Below are 20,569 nucleotides of genomic sequence, written 5' to 3'. Positions count from 1 at the left end.
GTCAAGAGGTGTGAGGAAGGAATAGAAGGAGAGCCTGAAAGAAAGCAGAGAGCTGAGCAGTCAAAGGTGGCACAGAAGCAAAGACTTGGTGTTGCACAAAGTTAGTCAACTGTCAGTCGACAGTCAAGAACCTGTAAGGAAAAAGTTTATATTTGGAGGACAGCAGCTATTTCAGAGGACTTTGAAAGGAACCAGGAGATTCTCCTCTTCCCAGATTCACCAGCACCTCTTTACTCCTCTCCCTGGCCATTGCCCTGTGCAGAGGACTGGCTGGGGCAGAGCCCAGTGGGAAGCTCTGAAGAGTACAACTTACTGTGCCTGCAGCCAGGCTGGAGCCCAGCAGGGCAGTGGCACTGGTGCTGCTGGGAGGGCTGATGCCAGTCCCTCTCTCAGGAGGAGCTTCCTCCCACTCACACCAGGCCCTCCATCAGCCAAGGCCCTTGCACTCAGGAGAGAGCTGGGCTGTAGAGAACATGCTGCTCTGTCAAAACCCATCACCTCTGACACGAGCAGAGCAGGTACCTGCCCTCCAGGTAGCAGCCCACTTTGCTCATGTGTGCAGCCAGCCATGCTCTGTAACAGAGCCCAGGAGCAGCAGGGAATATTCCTCTCCACTGATCTTTCCACTGTGATTGTGCCCATGTGCACCAGGCTGCAAACATGTATTCAATTCACTCATGCCCAGACCCTGCTCCTGAGGTGGCCCCCAGCTGCACTGGTTTAAGCTGGGTCTCAGTCCTGACTGCTGTCCTGAAAGTTTCAGAGGTTTATCCACAACAAAACCAAAGATGCTGCATTACATCCTTGGTGCTCTTCCCACCCCTACATAGGCAGCTGCTTGTGTGCAAAGCTCTCCATCTTCAGCACTCACAAGTCCTTTTCTTCCCAAGCTCTTTGGCATCTTTCCTTTCCCCTCTTTCCCATTTGACTAGTCCTGGCCTACTAGGCCATGTCTGACCATTAACATTTCCCAAGCCACGTCCTTTCTTGTCTTCATGCTTTCTGCAGTCCTTCCTGCTCAGTTTTTTAGAGGCTCAATGCCTTCAGTTCAGCCTGTCCTAAGCTGTCATCAGCTCTTCTCATGTGCTTCCCATCCCTGCTGAATCTGAGTCACATCAGAATTGCAGACAGATCTTTTCGTGGAGAACATTTTGGAGCAACGTTCTGGTCTTGTGGATCATTTAAATGAGTCATCAACATCATTATCAGACCAAAGTATTTTCCCTGGTGTTCAGTAGTGGGTCCCAGGTTTTTTTGTGTAATTCTAGCTAATGTATCTCTAGTCCTGTCACAGCTGAGATCCAAGGCCATGCATGTTCTTCCAGCATTCTTACAGAACTGCTCCCGCTGCTATGACACCCTCTGCACATGGGAAGTGAGAGTCAGGATACCAAAAGCACAGCAAGCAAATAAGAGAAAGCAGGTTAGCTCTGCATCCATTTACCCCGTGGTCTCAGCCTCACAAATTACAACTTGAATTGGCAAAATGGTATGTGAGACAGTGAAATGATACAACATGGGCTTAAGTTTGCCATTGTGTGTTTCTGTTAGCCAGAAACCAAAACAATGAGGGGCTCTTCAACATCACCTTTCAGTGCTTCATATACTGCAGAACTTTGAAATGTGACTCAAGTCAGTAACAATTGCCTGTTAAATTTATATACTTTGAAAGATACTGCTGTCTAAAAACAGTGTAGAGGTTTCAGACACCAGATTAATGGATTAATGGCATTCATGAGTTAATATTTGACTCATAGCAAAAATCATTTATATTGTCATTCCTTTCCTCTTTCCTGTATTTAACAGCTCATTTTTTTATTCCCTGTTACTTTGACTTTTCTAATAAATTTAGATACCCTTCTAAATAGACCTGGTAGTTTAATAAATTATTCTCTATCTACCCATATTCAGGGATGCATTCACAGCCTAAAAAAAAAAAAAACAAACAAACGAAAAAAAACCCCAAAAAGCTCAATTTCATCTTTGTATCTTGCACTTTCTTTTTCTGGCTGATGATTTTTCACTTGGAAGACTCCCTTCTAGCTTAAACAAAATGTCAAAATATTCTTCCTACTTTGGCCTGTGGTGCCAAGGCAAAATCCTACTTGTTATTTGCTTTGAAAGACACAGAGCTGAAATGTTGGTTTACAAGTACAGGCATCACCCCCATTTTGGGCTTCCTTGCTATTCCCTGTTGGGTTTTGTGGGTTAAGAATTTATGAGCCATGGACACTGCAGTTAAACATCGTGGCCACATGCAGCTTTGCACAAGGCATAAAATCTAATATTGAAAATAAAAGAGTATTAGCACTGACAGCAAGTACAGACCAGTGACCCCAAAATGCCAAAGGCTTTCAGGTGCTGCTGTTTGAGCAGCTGAAGCTCTCTGGCATTTAGAGACAAATGGATGGGCCGGCAGCTGATTAGTCATTCAGCAAAACAACCAACCCAGGCAAAACAAAATAGATGGGAATGAGCAAACGGTGTGGGGTTGCTTATCAGCGTTACCTCTTCTACCCGTTCAGGACTGAGAAATCGTGTAACAAAGCAGGCAGGTCAGTGTACTTCTCTTGCACATCAACAGGGATTTCCTGAACAAGTTTGTCAAGGAATATTAAGCAACAGGGCAGCACTGTAAAAAAGCAGATCATTTTACTAGAAGAGGCAAAGAGCGAGTGTGTCTCACTGCTGCAATGCATTCCTCTGCCCAGAAACGCGATGGATGAGCCCGGAGCATCCTGGGCTGCCAAGCGCCGCCGACAGGAGCTGCTGTGGCTCCAGCAGCAGGAGCGCATCCCGGGGGCAGCGGGAGCTGCTGTGGCTCCAGCAGCAGGAGCGCATCCCGGGGGCTGGAGCTGCTGTGGCTCCAGCAGCAGGAGCGCATCCCGGGGGCTGGAGCTGCTGTGGCTCCAGCAGCAGGAGCGCATCCCGGGGGCAGCGGGAGCTGCTGTGGCTCCAGCAGCAGGAGCGCATCCCGGGGGCTGGAGCTGCTGTGGCTCCAGCAGCAGGAGCGCATCCCGGGGGCAGCGGGAGCTGCTGTGGCTCCAGCAGCAGGAGCGCATCCCGGGGGGCTGGAGCTGCTGTGGCTCCAGCAGCAGGAGCGCATCCCGGGGGCAGCGGGAGCTGCTGTGGCTCCAGCAGCAGGAGCGCATCCCGGGGGCAGCGGGAGCTGCTGTGGCTCCAGCAGCAGGAGCTCATCCCGGGGGCAGCGGGAGCTGCTGTGGCTCCAGCAGCAGGAGCGCATCCCGGGGCTGGAGCTGCTGTGGCTCCAGCAGCAGGAGCTCATCCCGGGGCTGGAGCTGCTGTGGCTCCAGCAGCAGGAGCGCATCCCGGGGGCTGGAGCTGCTGTGGCTCCAGCAGCAGGAGCGCATCCCGGGGGCAGCGGGAGCTGCTGTGGCTCCAGCAGCGGGAGCGCATCCCGGGGGCAGCGGGAGCTGCTGTGGCTCCAGCAGCGGGAGCGCATCCCGGGGCTGGAGCTGCTGTGGATCCAGCAGCAGGAGCTCATCCCGGGGGCAGCGGGAGCTGCTGTGGATCCAGCAGCGGGAGCGCATCCCGGGGCTGGAGCTGCTGTGGCTCCAGCAGCGGGAGCGCATCCCGGGCGGCGGGAGCGCGTCCCCGGTGGCACACGGAGCGCCGCGCTGCCACCAGAACTGCCAACACTAGAGGGCACTCTCAGGCTGGAGAGCACAAAGCGTGCTTGATAAGGCTTATCAGGAACAAATATTTCAGCAAATTTCACGAGTCAAGCATCTTTCTGATAAGATTCTTAGGAGGAACAGATAGAAGAAAAATCCAAAGAGCTCACTTTTGTTTTTTTCTCCCCAGTCTTTTAATTCTTCCAAGCTTGAGGGATTTTTGCTAAAATAAAGTGTGTAAAACCTGACAGACAAGGAATAGTAAGAGATAGGCCCTTGCTAAAAGGACCAGAACAATCAATCACTAATGAGGCTAAAGCTTGTATAAAACAAAAATACTCGGGTACTGAGGGCAGTCACAGATTTCATGATGTCCAGCTGGGGGAGATCTTATTTCAGGCACATTGTGCTCAGCAAGTTCCTATCCCAGGCACCCCATCTCTTCTCCTGTAGTGCCCTTGTACTGAGGGAGATTCTCTGAGATATTACTTCCCTGACTCATCAACATTTAGAGACTTACCTCCCACCCAAGCTGAATGTCCCATCTAGACTCTGGAAACAGATTGTAATTTGTCAGGGCCTTGTTTGCTGGGAAATTTGGTCACTGATCTTGTAGCCCCTATAAAAGACTAAGGATTTGCTTAGAGGGGCCAAGAGACATCCCTAAAAAACCTGCAGACCCTGATCTATACTGCTTTTGCATTGAGGAAAAGTTGTCTGAAATTCTACTTCTCTACCTCAAGTTTACAAAAGCACATGGACAAGGCTGGCAGCAGAAGAGCCACAGATGCTGTTTCTTTTTGCAGATGTTGGCATCACTGACACTAGAGGGGCTTTGAGAAGGTGGCCCAGAAGCTCAGATCCAAAAAGATTGTTTCAGACTCCCATAGTAATTTGTTCTGAAGCAGAACTCACTAGGAAGGGAGACTTCCAGGAGCCAGTGTGAAAGCAGAAGAAAACCATTAAGAATCTGAATATAATGAGATAAAATCTAATTTTTTAGAAGCTTCTAAGGAAACAAAAGGCCAAACCTGGATCCTCATTTTGCATCCAGCTCCCATTTTTATAAGTTGACTTCTACAGTCATGAAGCCTTTTTGCCAGCACAGATTTCTCTGGAATGACATTCATTTTCAGAAGGGCTCTGCAGGAGCCTTGATAAGGGCTGCCAGTGGGATACATCAGTCCTGGCCCTTCCCACAACATTTTCCAGGCTCCAGCACCATGGTGGTAACTGATACCACCAATTTTTTCATTCTCTTTCCAGCAGCAAGAAGATTATATTTGATTGAGCTTCACTACTGATTAATTTCTGTCTCCAGGGTTCTCTGCCAGCATAAAAAAACCACTAAGCCCCTAGAATTCCTTTAGCCTGTGACTCTTAGGAGAACTCAGCATGCAGTGTGTTTTCTGCCCCCAGACTATGATCCTAAGGAAATACTCAGTCTGAGTCTCCTTTAGAGGCCTCTGAAAATAACCACATACAGCCCACTGTCAAGGTAATGTGCTGTTAGACCTGGATCTCACATCTGACATATCTGCTACATGAAAAACACCACAAAACCAAAACAGGGCCTCAAAGAAAATAGCCAAAATCTAGCTGTCCTACTTTTCATTTTCCTCTGGGACACATAGTTCAAAATCAGCTCAGCAACACCTGAAGATTTACCACCCAGCACAGCTGAGATGGTACTAGTGTTAAGAAAAACTTCAGTTTTAAAGATAGGAAATGCCAGTGCTGGGTCCCACACTTATGTGGAGGCAGGTGATGGTTTTAAAGAGATTAAATGCAGCTCCACTCTGAGCTTAGGGCATGATCTGTCTCACCCAAGGCTGCAAACACGACCAGAGAGTTAGAGCAGAGCTGTTGCTATTGACTGCAGTGCTGACAGGTGTTCATCTCCTGAGGCTTTACCCACCAAACCCCCTTAATCAGGGAGTTAATTCCTTCTTTCCTTTCTCCATTCCTGATACACAGAAAGTGATCCTAAGCATGAGCTACTTGGCTTAACAGTATCTCAGTGTCATGACTTGGGGCCAGGTTCATGATTTTCAAACATTTGGAGTTGACAGTTACTCATGACTGGGGCTTATGAGCTGCAGATCATGAGGGATCATGAAAGCAAGAACAGTTTGCTTACAATGACAAACAGGAAGAATCAAGATGTTTTCTGAACATGGTGGAAAGCTTTAACTTGAATTTTTTGGCCTTTTTTCCTCTAGAAGAATCCCAGCCAAAGAGGGAGCTAATATTAAGCTACTACAGTCAGTGACAAGTGCCTTTGAGGACAAGAGCCATCCACCCACAGAAAAGGATTCTTTTCTTTATCTACAACTCAAGGAAGGAAATTATTTTATTATTGGGTTGGCCTAAAAAAATAAAGAAAATACTTCTATTCAGGCAGTTGGTTTCATATGTGGGCCAAACCCTCTGGTTTTGTAACATGGTACAGTCCTCAAAGCCAGATTTTCAAAAACAGAATGCCAGTTTCTCAGCTCAGACTGAGAACCCACAAATTGGCTAGACCATCAGCAGTGCTTTTCAAATATTATCTCCTATTGGGACAAAATCTTTTCAAATCTGCCTGTAACTCAATGAAACCACAACAGTTACATCTGCAAACAATTTGGCTCACAATATTTTCCTCACTAGTCATACTTATGCAAAGGGAAAAAAATGCCACTTTTATAGTGACTACTTTATCCACGTTATTCACATGTACTAATGCACAATAGCAATAGCATTCTTTTCTAGAATACCCAGGAGAAAGCAGAAAGGTCTTTTATTTTATTCCTTTCTTGCTCCCTTTTATAGATTTCTACCTGGTTTCAAAGTGAAACCAGGACATGCTCCCAAAAGAGAATTTCCACAAAGAAGCAGTCAATTCTAACTCCAAAACACTATACGATACTATACTATACTATACTATACTATACTATACTATACTATACTATACTATACTATACTATACTATACTATACTATACTATACTATAGCTAAGCAGCAGACCAATTCACTTTGAAATGAAACTTCTCCAAAATCAATATCAGAACTTACACTCATGCAAATGATTTTTATTTGCAAGGGTGATTGTTCTTGAAGAAATGAGTCAACAGTGGAATTGAAAGGTGATTCAGAACTCTTAGTCTGGTGCTAGAAAGGATATTAGAGTAGAAGTCTGCAGCTCACATTGTGTTGGGCACAGACAGTTCTGACTAGAATAACTGACAATTACGTTATTCAATAGCCTTTTGATTCTCAGAAATTGGCAGGAAAACTAATATTTCAGCTATTTGGATAAAACTGTTCCTTGTCTCTAGCATATTGCTGTTTATTTGCCTTAACTCTATTAATTCCATCCTAACCAGGTATTCAGAAAATGTGTGATAGCAGAATTGATCAGCCAAAACATACCGAACATTCTTTTCCAGAGGATTGCAAAATAGTTCATTTAAGTGGTTCTTTTGCAACATCCTTTGGCTATGCTGTCCCTCCCACCAGCTTCTTATAAGAATTATAGAATTACATCTATTATTGCCCCACTACAGTTTCTTTCTCCACTGACTTGAGGTAAATTGTCACAGAGTATTCTAAGTTGGAAAAGACCCACAAGGATCCTCAAGTTCAGTCCTTAAGTGAATGGCCCATACAGAGATTGAGCACACAGCCTTGGCATCACTAGCAGCAGGCTCAAACCAACTGAGCTAAGTATTCACATGCATTTTTGCTTTATTTAGAACAGGAAGTTACTTTTTCTTTCCTAACAGAACAGTTCCCCACCCACTCCAAGAAAATAATGTAATAGCAAGGTCCCAGTGACACCCAAAGGTAAAGCTGTAAGTATGCTCACTTCCCACTGCTAGAGCCTATTTAAAGGTAGGCAAATGGAAATAAAAAGGTGGAAAGACCAAATCTTTAAAGGGAAACTAGAAAGCTACCTACAGCCTGTAGATAGGAAGGACCAGATCCACGTTTCTTTGGGCAGGTAAAGAGACTGGCTTTCTGCACCCTGCCTGCCCTGTGGGGTGTGCTCACTGCAGTCATCCACAACACTCAGGGGCTATGGGAAGGGGGAAATGAGGGGCACTGCTCACATCTAGCCTTACTGCATTTGCCACAGTCAGAGAGGTATCTCTCCATTTCCTGGAAACTGCAGCAGTGTGGCAAGAATACAGAAAAAAAAAAACAAACCCACAAAGCTATATCACAAATCTGAATGTTGTATTCCCAGTACAATAAGGGTGAACAGCATTTAGCTTTTAGAAAATTATGGGTTACTGTCAGAACATAGCTTTGATTTAAGTTCTAGTTGGTTTGGTTCAGGCTTGTGTCCAAACCTTTTTAAAAACAGTTGAGTTCGAAAATTTAAAAGAAGTACTATAGGGTTTACTGTAGTTTTTCCTTTAGCACTGAAATGTTTTGACTGGAAGCAATTAGGAAAAGGAGCCATTTTTTTATTACATGGATATTCAGGCCACAACACTGATCCCAATGGGCAGCAATAAATGTGGTGGGTGCCTATTGTTTATTCTCACTCCAGAGTAACTGGACAATTTTACCATTAGGTGGCACCAGAGAATATTTGAACATTATCAGGAAGGACTATCAGTACTAGTCGGGGATAGTCCTAAGCAGATGTAGCCATGTAATTAAATATAGTTCTCTTTGCTATGCCTAAGAGCTCTTTAATTACTAATACACAGTGATACACAGTTCATCAGAATGCAAGTTGCAGCTACAGCCATGATCTATTAGCAAGTGGTTTTTAATCATGCACGACAAGTATTTAACATGAAATTGCCATACAGCTGGATTTAACTGAGATGAACAGCTTTGTAAAGTTTTATTTGTCTTACTGAAAAGAAAAATATATTTCTGTCCAGACAATTCCAAATGTGGGCTGTTCAAAAAGACATTTCAAGAGTCCCTGTGCGTATCTGGTACAATTCCAGCAAGGTCTATGAATAATTTACCAGCTAATGAGCTCTTTTCTGTTTATGAAATAATACTCTTAAGAATAATAAGGCAGGACATAAGCAGTAGCCATATGTTTCTTCTCAAGTTCTAGCCAGACAAATGACCTGAAAATTGCTGTTGCAAGAACTTCTAAAGCATATGTCTAAGTACAGGGAATTTGTTAACTTCTTGTGTCAGATCCAAGAGTTTCTAATTATCAACAAAAGATGGCATACCAACCCAATTACTCCTGATATATTCCAGTCAAAGACAGATTCCAAGTAACCATAGCTGTGTGGGTGTATGTGGTTTGAAATAACAGGAATCACTGCAAATTTAGTGTAAATAGAAAAAGTAGACCCACAGATCACATCCAGACAAATGTGTCCCAGTGTGCTGAATGTACTTTCAACAGGAAACAGGAATTTTTAGGCATTCTACCAATGTTGATTTCGAGCCACCATAAACTATCAGAGGTACATTTACTTCCCAGCACTACAGAAAACTCCAGCAACAGCTTATTTCATTTGTCAGAGAGGAAAAGAAATGCATCTTTCTTACATAACAAAATAAAAATATGCTAAATAGTTGATAATTAAACAAATATTAATTGCAGATTGCTTTTTAAGACAACATCCTCATCCAGCTGGATAAACACCAGGACACTGGTACATGATGCATATTTCTGATATCTGACTAAGCAACTGAGTCCAGTGCCATTTTCTTACTCACAGGAATCCTTAGCCCCAAACCCCTGGACACAATGTGTTTTCAGACTGTGCCCCAACCATAGAATCTCCAGCCATTCTACTTGACAGCAAGATGGAAAGGCAATGATATATTCACAACAATGGACCAGAACTCATAAAACCTCTAAGGGAAAAACATGAGGAACCCATTTGTACATTAAACAATATTTCATGTTCATACTAAAATTTATTACATCATCTTAAGAGCCATATAAACTGTCAGGGATTATTCCCACTGTACTGGGTCAGTGTGTCAATCCAGGTCAACAACAGCATATTCTTCACTAAGTTAAGAATGTTTCTGGGTTAATTTTGTTTCAATCACACGTCTTACAAGGAAGACAAAGGTCTACAGGTCATTTCATGCTGCGTTTATGTTTGAATTCAGCATGTTGAAAGTCACTGCTTAGGTCCTTTATTATTCAGCTTCCAGCAGCTCTGACTGTTCAAGGTTTATGACGTGGGTGGTAATAAACACACACAGTGCCAATTACCCATGGACAAGCCAATGACTGGGATGCTTTCCTCGTGGTCAGCCACAGCCCTGCAGGCACTTCTCAGACCTAGCTCCTCTTGGGTTGAGTTGCTCAATCCAGAGCAGATTTCATTCACTACACTACAGACCTCTGGCTAGCTCCAGGGGGAATAAAGCTTGAGTAGAGGCTGCTGAAGAATCCCTAACAGACCACTGGCTGAGCAAAAAAACTGAAAGAAATCATTACACTGGTAAAGGAAGAGTAAAAAGCCCTGCAAAGCCTAAGAACTACCTCCTCTTCCTCAGGATTTTCAGCCAGACAAGTTGATCATGAGAGACTGGTCCATTCCAACAAAAGTAAGCGAATTCTATGGAAAATGATCTCCAAATACTTAGAACAGACTAAACATTAAAATAACTACATGGACAAAACATGTTTAAGAGTCTAGAAATACAATCTTTTCCTAATGGCTCATGTTTCACTTGCATGAAACTGAAAAAATCACCAATTTAACAAATCCTTCCTTTATTATACTGCCTTTAAGAGTAGTACCTGAGCTGTAAGTGTAAAAATAGGCATTAAAAAAAAAAAAACAACACAACCCTGATGTAATTAAAACAGCATAAGAAAGAAAACAAGAGGTGAAAAATCACATTCTGTACATGCCTAAATTTCTTTAACTACAGTAGAAATATCCCAAAAAGTCATTCTGAAATTTACTCTGTCAGTGCTATCTGAGTGTACATGACTGATGTATTTCTCCCAAACACGAGATTAAAACTGAACTGTTGTTCCTTATCATAGTAAATAATACCTGGCACTGTTCATAGGCATTTCCAATATTAACCCACCTGTAAACTAAAAAAAAACATTTTCTCATAGCTCAGGAATCACAGTGCCACGGCAGCTCATTTCTAAGACCCAGGAATGCAGCCTTTGAAAATTAACCTGGTCTGAGCACACGGAGGCTTTTCAATGATTAGTTATTGTTTTATCAGCTCCATGACAGAAAAAGAGAGTTTTCACCAGAATAGTAATGGCATCTAACTGGCAATGCCACCTCGAAACCAGAATAAATATTAGTCGACAACAGGTTTTCTTAAGTGTCCTTATACAACTTTTTCCTACTCAACTGTGGGAAAAGTATTCAAAAGCCTGTTGTCCCCAATTAAAACACCTACTTTTAAGTGGGCAACAATCCACCTTCCAAAACACTATTCCTCACTGCATGTTATGGTCCACTTGTCAAGCTTTGTCTCTTTCACGCTTGTGTATAACAGTCAAATACAAATTTTTATCTCCTTCTCATGCCGTATTGTTGGGGATCATGCTTTCCTTCTGAACTGCACTGTTTTACGTGCCACAGCTGGAAGTATCAGTGCTTTCCAGCAAGAGCTAAGCAGACACATGAATTCAGTCAACTAAGCCTATTGATTCTGGTGATTTTGTTTGTGCACATGAAGCCAGGTTTAAGCACCACAGTGAACAATGCCTGCCTTTATCATCTCACAGTGTGCACAGCCATCCAGCTATCTCAGTATCAAGGTATGCATACACAGTCTGTCAGCTTGAGCCACTTCAGAACAGTTCTGTCCATATTTTGTGGTGTTAGCCAAACAGGGATGCTCTGGTACCACAGGGTGTCTATCTCTAGGTATCTGAACCCTGCTCTCCCTCACCTCCTGAAGAACAGGACATTGCAGGTATGTCTCTTGACCATTACTCTGCAAGGAGGTACAAGAAGTCTGTTCTCTACATCAGTGTTCAGCACCACTACACTAGCTGTTCAATCACTGGGGGGGATTACCCGATGTACAGTATTTTCTGGGGGTTTTTTTGGTTTTTTTTAATATACAGTGATCACATACCTTTCAGCTTCTCTCACCTCAAGTCCTGTATGCCCTTTGCCACCCCAGCACTGTGCAGTTTGTGACGGAAAATGAGTTCAGGAAAGGTACAGATTAGTTAAGGGAGCATCATTTGCAACACAGCACCTGTACAGAGCCCCTTGGACTGCAATATTCTCAGTTACACCTCATAACTGAGAGTCCTCGCTGCTCTCACATCACTCTGCAAAAATCACAATGCTCTTCCCTAAGTCCAGCAGCTCATTCTCAGGCATGGTGGCTGTATGGAAGGGCACTGCTGTTGTAGCTAAAATCCCTGCTGCACCTGTTTGGATTGATTTAGTTCAATGGTGTCTCAGCCAGTGATTTTGTACTGGATTCAAAATATTTATTTTAAATATCCAGACAGAGTCAGATAAGACACACTCAGCCCATTTCAGCATAAAATGCAAAACATTCTTAGAGCAAAATGTGCAAAACTCCCACAACTATTTAAGTTAATAATTGAAAGGCCTTCCCCTAGGGTTAACCAAGTCAAGTTAGCTATTCATCTCATTTAAAGGGCATGTACTAGGACCAAAAAGGAAGACTGTTGGATGATTTTGCATTTCATCCATGCAGAGATGTGTGTTATGGCCACATAGAGAAATGCAATATGATTCCAGAAAAGTACAATATTGCTCCATACTTTGGCATTTGTGACAGAGTGCAGCAAGCCACATACCTTGAAGCCACCCAAGCCTCTCAGATTGCTATAGGTAACACCTGCATACCTGAAACTGCTCTGGTGACTGCTCCAGCTGAAACAGTATGGCATTCCCACAGAATGTAGACAAACTCTACATATAACAATGCATTTACAAAGCCACTTGCACTTCATGCCTCCTGTATAGACACCTTTATACCTTATACCTATAGGGACTGTGCCTGGTAGTCCCAGCCAGCTAATCCTCCAAACAATGCTTTAAAAAAGAAAATCTAATCCCAATGTTGTTCCCAGCTTTGCAGAAAGACTAAACCATAGGAGAAGGTAACACTCTCCCTGTACAATTGCTACAGTAGCTGGCCACCCTAAAGGTGATCATATTCTGAGTGAGATCCATTCAGGACTGTGTGCTGTCCTGTGCCCCCTAGCTCCATCCATCAGTTAACTACTTTTCCAGAAAAAGGTAAAAGAAAGGCTTTCAGGCAGCCCTGATATCTTGGCCAACTGGAGAGTGTGCTGAAGGCAACACCAATTATTCTAGAAAAGCACCATTAAAGTAATTGCTTAGCTTTGGAAATAAATGCTACAGTACAGCTTCAGTTTTTCACATAATTCTAAAATGCCATAGAATCTTCTGGAACCTCAGGCTTTTCTTTACCCTTTGTACTCATGCAGCAAGATAGAGAGCATTCCTATATGATTAGCTTTGCTAATAAATGCACTTAGAGGCACCCCGGTTTTTTTTTGGTTTTTTTTTTTTAAGGGCAGTATAAACATTTGCCCAAAACCAAACAAAGAATAGGATTTTTTTTTTTTACAGCAATTCTTTAAAAATTAGCATACTAGCATTTTGAGACACAAGTAATTATTAGGCAAACTGAAGCACATGCTTCATGGCATTATCAAAGACCATTCATTACACTGAGATCCCTGGATCAAATCTTTATCTGTTTCACAGGCAAGGTCCTTTACTCCAACACATCTGTGTGAAAACATCCAAGAGAAAAATATATTCCTACATGTCCACTAGAGTTCTTGGACATTTACAGCCACTAACCTGACAAAACACTATTACAGACTTGTTTTAGGAATGTTATTCAGTCATTTCAGTGCTTCCTGTCTCTGCCTCTGTGGGCTAGTAAACTTGACTTGAACAGTTTGGTTACATTAAACTAGCTTTCCTTGCCATTACTATGATATTTTTCTTTCTTGTGAGTACTGTGAGTCATTTCCTTAAATCTTTGCTGGTTTGGCTACAGTCTTCAGGATAGTAGGAACTGCCAATGCTCCTCTTCTACTCCTGGTTTTAATTGTGCTGTGTGCAAGAATCATTTCTCTGTTAGAGTAGATTTACCTCTTTAGCTGAAATAATGACACTTTTGCCTAATGCAAACCATTCAAGTTCAGTTGTTATCCTAACTTCTTCAAAGCCATACAAGGTTCCAGTCATTGAGGGTCTGAGCCCAACTCTTTCTGGCTATTCTGATAAAACCCCTGCAGAGAAGCAGTTGCTTCCCAAGCCTTTAGAAACACGGCCATACCATCCTATCCTTTCATGCCTTTGTTTAAACAGAATAAAAAGTAAGAAGTCTTTATTAGATAAAGTCTACTGATGCATTCTAATGGCTCAAATAGTCCTCTGTGTATTCCTAGGCTCAGAAAAAAACTACAAAAAAAAAAAAAAAAAAAAAAAAAAAAAAAAAAAAAAAAAACCAAAAAAAACCCCAAAAAACCCCACATCCAGGGAGCCCCTGTGGTAATAAGAGAGGACAGGGAACCACCTACCTGCAACACAGAGCCAACAGCCAACTAAGGCAGAGACAGAACACAAGGCTAAGAACCAGGGAAGCTCAAACCAGGAGCGAGAGCTCTGGGCCAAGATTAAATGAAGCTCCTGTGCCCATGGGTAGAGGGTGTGGGTGGGGCCCTAGGGGCTTCCTAGGGTTCAAAGATGAGTAGTTGTGAGAAATACAAACAACCATGTTCTAAGTGCTAAATATATCTAGGTGCTTCTTACAATATAGTGACTCACCAAGTGCAAACAATTTTATAGTAATGAAGTCACTTATTAAACTTTATGAAAGAAACAAAACAAAACAAGAAATCCTCAAATCCCATTTTCTGTTCCATTTCTGATAGATACCTCAAGGCTAATTTCAGCAGCTATTAGCCTTTACTACTGAAGGGGAAGTGCATTAATTACTTCAGCTGTTATATACAATATGAAAGCCCTGAATGACCTGAGGTTCCTGAAGGAACCTCTGCAGGGTAAAAGAGATTTTTTCTAAGTTGAGGGACTACTACAATAATTGAGTAAATCTTATCTGCTGAGACAAACAGAATAACACATTTTTTAAAATGCATAATTTTTAACTGCAGCATTTTAGCTATTTAGGACACTAAGAAGAATGTATACTACATCATACAACATTAAGAGCTAATAAAAATAGCCAGAATATTCCTAATAAAGAATGCTGACCCATTTGGACCCTGAATTCAGAAAACACTTTTACCTACCTGTAATTTTATTTCCATTAGTTCAGGAAGACAGAGAAAAATGGCTTCAGCATATGTTTTGTTTAAATCAAAGTATTAACTCCCCTCAATTTCAAACTTATATCAGAATTTAGTTAATATATCCTCTCCTTCAACAAAGCCACTTTCCCCTGTTTGACACTTCATGTGAGTGGAATGAAAAAAATATAAAGCACCTGAAAATCACCAGTGAAGATCACAGTGCAAAGAGGCAAGTTTCAAAACAGGAATATTTTTTCTTAATCCAGGAGAGGTTTTTTCCCAGTGGCTTCTAAAGAAAACAGAGAACCTTTCTTGTTCTTAATTAAGGAAATCATATGGTTATCAAGTTCAGGATTTAGGTTAGAAACAAACTTTTCCTTATTTATAGATATGTAATGCAGTTCCTTTGACAGCAATGTAGGATGTAACCTGCCATGACAAGGAGATTGCCAGTGCAGGATTATTGCTCTCATTCTTTATGGCTCTTTAGAGTGCCATATTCAATTCTAATTCATGGTCTTATTCATTAATTACTCTCCTTGCAAATAAACTAATATCAATTTTCTTTTTCTAATTGGTAATATTTAAGTCTCTGTTTTTAGTGATTTCTAATCAGATTTAGAATGGGAACTATGATTTTGCTTCTGAGAGCCAAAACAGACAGGTTTTGCTCTTGCCAGAAGGCACCTGTGCCATTTCCAAGAGTGAAAATTCCCGGACTTCTGAGCCTTGTACATTTGTTTCTAATTCTTCTAACATTTCAGAAAATACAAGGTTCACATAATCCATCTGTTGAAAAATCTTCCAGAGATTAAGATGTTTAAAACTGCGTAGCTCTAATAAATAACAGTGTATATATAAAGTTATTCTGCACATTGAATGTTACCAAATGTTAACACCTCATGTGTGATCAGTCAGACTTTTAAGCTGAGATCCACTGGTTTTCTGTCAGGTTCACCAAGACATTTTTATTTCCCTGCTCATTCTCACAACTATTAATGGCCCTCTCTAAAACCCTTTGGTGATGGGGGATGCACCAGAAAACAGAAAAAGATTAAATATTGTGACTGTCTGTAAAAAAGGCAGGAAAGGAACCAATAAATCTAGACTAGTCAGTTTAACTTCTTCTCCCAGAAATATTCTGGGTTAAAAAAAGTAATTGGAACAGGTAATTGGAATAGGTAACCTAATAACAAGAGCTATACACTGAAAATATAGCTATGGCAAGAATAAATCCTACAAGACAAATGTGCTACTGTAACAAACCAGGAATGTCTGCAGACAGGGGAGCAGCAGCAGAGGCCATAACTCAGGACTTCAGCAGAGTTTAAATCCTATTTCCTGTAGCATTCCCATAAAATACAGCAAAAGTTGTCAATGCATAAAAATGTGTAATAAGCATCCCCTCACAGGAATATTGTGACCATTAGGATGGAAGGATGTATCAAAATAGAGATATTCTATCCTGGGCTCATATCTGTTTGTGTTAGTGCAAATAGATGTCAAAAAACCAGGAACACAATGTTTAAGAAAAAACTGGATTAAATTCATTTGGGACAAGATCAGGAGACTATGCTGAGCAACAGTACTCAATATCAAAACATACCAAAGAACAATTTGCTGGTTGATGGTATTTTCAGAAAAGGACCTGGGAGTTACAGTTCATCAACACAAGCCAGTAATGCCATACAGACAGGATAAGCATAAAAATGAAAAATCAGGAGTACAGGTGGTAAAGCAGCTGGTAGGATCATGCAGTTCTGTCCAGCACTGGTCAGGCCTCAGCTGAACTCTCTCCAGTTCTGTGCTTTATTTCAAGAAGGATGCAGCTTACCATGTAGAGTGTTGCAGATCAACAAGAAATACAACCTCTGAATGAGAATGAGCTGAAAGACTTAGGAATATCTAGCTTAATGAAGGTAACAAAGATTAATCAATGCTTGATAAAAGTATTCATGAGCACCAAAGGCTGATAGAATGAAGAAATAATTCATTCAATGTGTCCATGGTGGACAGGACAAAAACTAATAGCTTTAAGTTACAGCAAGAATAATTCAAGTTACTTATTAAAGGGAGAAAATACTTCTTGATGGTAAGTGAAGCACAGGAATTTCCTGGATAGGTCATGAAGACCTCATCATTAGAAATTGTAAAGGAGTGAATAAACAAATATCTATCAGAAATGAACTCAACATAGTTAGGAGATGAATGAGATAACCTTTTTGTGATCTCTTTCAGTCTTTTTTTAATGGTTCCATGATTCTGTATGGCAAAAAAAAAAGTTTCAGAATCTCTTTGCCCTTTCTGTTAGAAAAAGAATTTATCTGGGGAATTTCTAAGGTGGAAAAGTTTTTGTAGCAGCTGTAGAAGATGTTTTATTTGTTTGTTGGTACACAGTAAAGTACACAGTACTTTAGAACACAATAGGCCACATTATATTATTCTGAGAAATATAAGTTAATGGGACTCATTTGGGGAATATGGCATAACATCATGAAAAACAAAATGTAATATGCTCTTACTTCTGTAAAATAGTGAATGCCATAAAACCTTTCAAAATACCACCAGCATTAATTTTCACCAGCAATAAACCTCCCAAATAAAAAATCCCAAATTTAGCACACATTCTAGAAAAGCATTTCTAGGTATTACAGATGATGAAAGAATCTGTGTGCCACCTTCTCTTCCCTCACCCTCACTCTGCAGCTGTCCAAATGGCCCTCTTTGCACCCACCTCAGGGAATTACAGAAAAGAGCACTTTGCTTTATTGTGGTGCTGTGAAGTACAGAAATTTGAGATCAAGAACAATAAATAAAGGCAAGCTCTGCAATATAGGCTGTGCTGTATTAACAGTATGTTACACTGTCTTACTCTTCCATTTATGTTTAACTCCCACCTCCTGGGTCCCTGAAGTGCAGACACACCCCAGCCATCAGCTCTGTGTCCTGGGAGCAGCCTCAAGCAGACTGGAACATCCACAGGTGCTCTCTGCAAGGTGACTCTCACTTCTCATCCCCAGGGCAAAAGGAAGACCCTCACCCTTCCCAGGAGAGATTCTGCTCTGCTCTCAGTCTGGGCACTTTGTGCAGTCCCAAACATGTGGGACTTACTACAGTAGATCCAGTTCGTGAAGTTTCTTTGAATTCCAGGATCTATTTCATCCCAATGAATGGGGACTCTGCACAGAGGCTGAGTGTGGCAATGAAACATTCTCCTATCCAGTTTGCTTTTTCTGGGATTTGCAGGTGTGTGTGTGTGTGTGTGTGTGTGAGGTGAGGGAAAGAGAACAGGATGAAAAAAGAAGGCAGAAAATGTAGCAAAATAGTCTTGGTGTACCAGAATGAGAAAGATCCTGTTATTCTTTTCTTTGATCAAGCTATTGGCCCAAGAAAAAATGGCCAATGTAAATTATATATGCCAAAGTCAACTTCAGCTGATGTTCTTTCTAGCCATTTGATTTTGTGTCTGCCAACTTTCACCCATTCCCCCAATTTTATCCACATGTAATATTATGTAACCATTAAAAATGTGTTTTTCTACTTAGTTCAAGTTTTCTGTGTAAAGGCATTTTATCCTTCCCCTGCAAGATACTAGGAAAATAAAATGTAATTTATTCAATTGAAATGGTTGAGTACTGAATTTAACTACCAATAATAATCCCTAATCACTGCATCCTTTTAAAAGCATTTAGATGGATTTAAATAGGAAATCAAAGAGTTTACTTCTTAATTTTTAATCTAAAAACACATTTAGAAAGGGTTATTTTCAGTGAATAAAAATTAAACTGTGGAAAAAATTATTTTTAAGAGGTCTTTGATTGATTATATTATTTTTATGGTTGCTGAAAAAAAAATACTTCTGGGTTCAACTAACTGATGAGAAATAAGGTTTCTGAAGCTGTATTGCAGGAATGGATAAAACACAAGGAAAGGGACCTCCTGGACTTCCCACACTGAGAATCTCTGACTGTAAATATCACTAATTTATGAGTGGAAAATACCCCAATAATTGTTTTGCTCAGAGGAGCTAAGCACCTATAGCTGATGTGGATTGTAACTTGTGTTGTCAACACTCATAACCTGTGAATATTTGGATTGTGCAACTCACAGGTCCTGGCATCTAGAAGACACAAAACTCCAGGTGTTGGTCTGGGGTGAGGCAGCACACCTGGCTGAATTTCAAGTTGTTTTGATAAGGACAATGTTCACTTTCCCATCTACCAAAAAAAAAAAAAAAATTAAAAAGTGCTTGATGCCTGTAAACTTCTCAGCTGGGAAGGAAAAGACTTTCAGTCTTTCCTGAGACTGCCCCACACAGCTGTAGTGAGATCATGCTACAAAAAAATATTAAGAGAAAGGAGATTGCACTATTTTAAAGACTTACATTCACAGTTTGTTCTGGTGGTTTTCACTTTAGACACTTTATTTCCTGGGGCCATGGGAAGTATCAGAGGACCTTGTGAGCAGTCATCCACAAAGGCTGATAATGCCTCACTCCATCAATGTAAGCACAACTGGAATCGTGGCTGTTGTAGAACTCATACTGTCATGGGACTAAGTGGGAAATATGTGAAGACTCAGTAACCCCAAAGTGGAACTCTGTAAAAATGAGTGCATGTTGAGACTGGGCATAGTGCAGGTCCCATCTACTTGGAGTAACAGCAAATCTTCTCACAAATGTTAGCATGGTCCTTCAAGCTGATGTTATCGAGGTGAGTTCACCATCACATCAGCTGTAATTTTTGTGCTGGCATCCAGTAACCTGGTTTGGCCACCATAAGCAGGGATGCTCCAGCTCTGGAACAGGCATCTACAGCACTGCAGTGTCAGGTACCTTGTGGGATTCCAGGCCCAGTGCTGCTGGGTCATCCTCTATCTTGCAGGCTGGAAAACAGCAGAAAACAGTGATTGATCAAAACAGAAAGCTTTTGTTGGAGTGTGTGGTATGCAGAATTCTTTGTGAGAAAGGATTTCTCTGATTCAGCAGAAACAAGTTAGACCCAAAGAGAATGGGAATGTCAGTGCTTCACTCCTTGTCCAGGTGGTTTGGACAGTCACACCTGGGTAGTGCTGGCCCTCCCTGGCGGTGTCGGGCTGCTGGAACAGCAAAATGCCACTGCTGCCACCAGGCCAGCACGGCAGCTCATGCTGGTATTCCCTCTACACCACTGCGTGCTTCTGGGCTCAAACTGTCTGCAAAGTGGTATGAACTGTGCCGGTGCACATCCAGCAGGGATCCCGGGTGTGGGTAAACCCAGAAGGAGCGGGATGTGTAACCCAGGCTCCGGTGGCGCAGCACAAGGCACTTCTCGCCACGGGCCCTCGTGCACCGTAAGGTCCGAGCGGGGAGCCAGGGCCCTCCCGGCGGGAGGGGATGTGCCAGCGACTGCAGGACACGCGGAGCCGCGGCCAGCTGGTCCCTCCGCCCACAGCGGCGCGATTCGGGATCGGCTCTGGGCACGGTGTACCTCGGGACCGACACCCGCCTGTCCTGTGTCGCCCGGCCCCGCACGGTCTCTGGATGCGGCGGGATCCCGGCTGACGGGGCACCGCAGCCGGCAGAGACCCCTGCCCAGCGCCCGGGGGCGGTGCCGCTGGGGGCGGCGGCATCTCCCCCGCCCTCCCCGCCCTCGGCCGGGGCCGCGGCGCTGCCCCCTCCCGCCGGGGATATCCCCGGCCCCTC

This window comes from Erithacus rubecula (genome assembly GCF_903797595.1).
Source record: "Erithacus rubecula genome assembly, chromosome: 9".
In the NCBI taxonomy this organism is placed as follows: Eukaryota; Metazoa; Chordata; class Aves; order Passeriformes; family Muscicapidae; genus Erithacus; species Erithacus rubecula.
The sequence above is the reverse complement of the archived record's forward strand: the minus strand, read 5'-3'. Positions refer to the sequence as shown.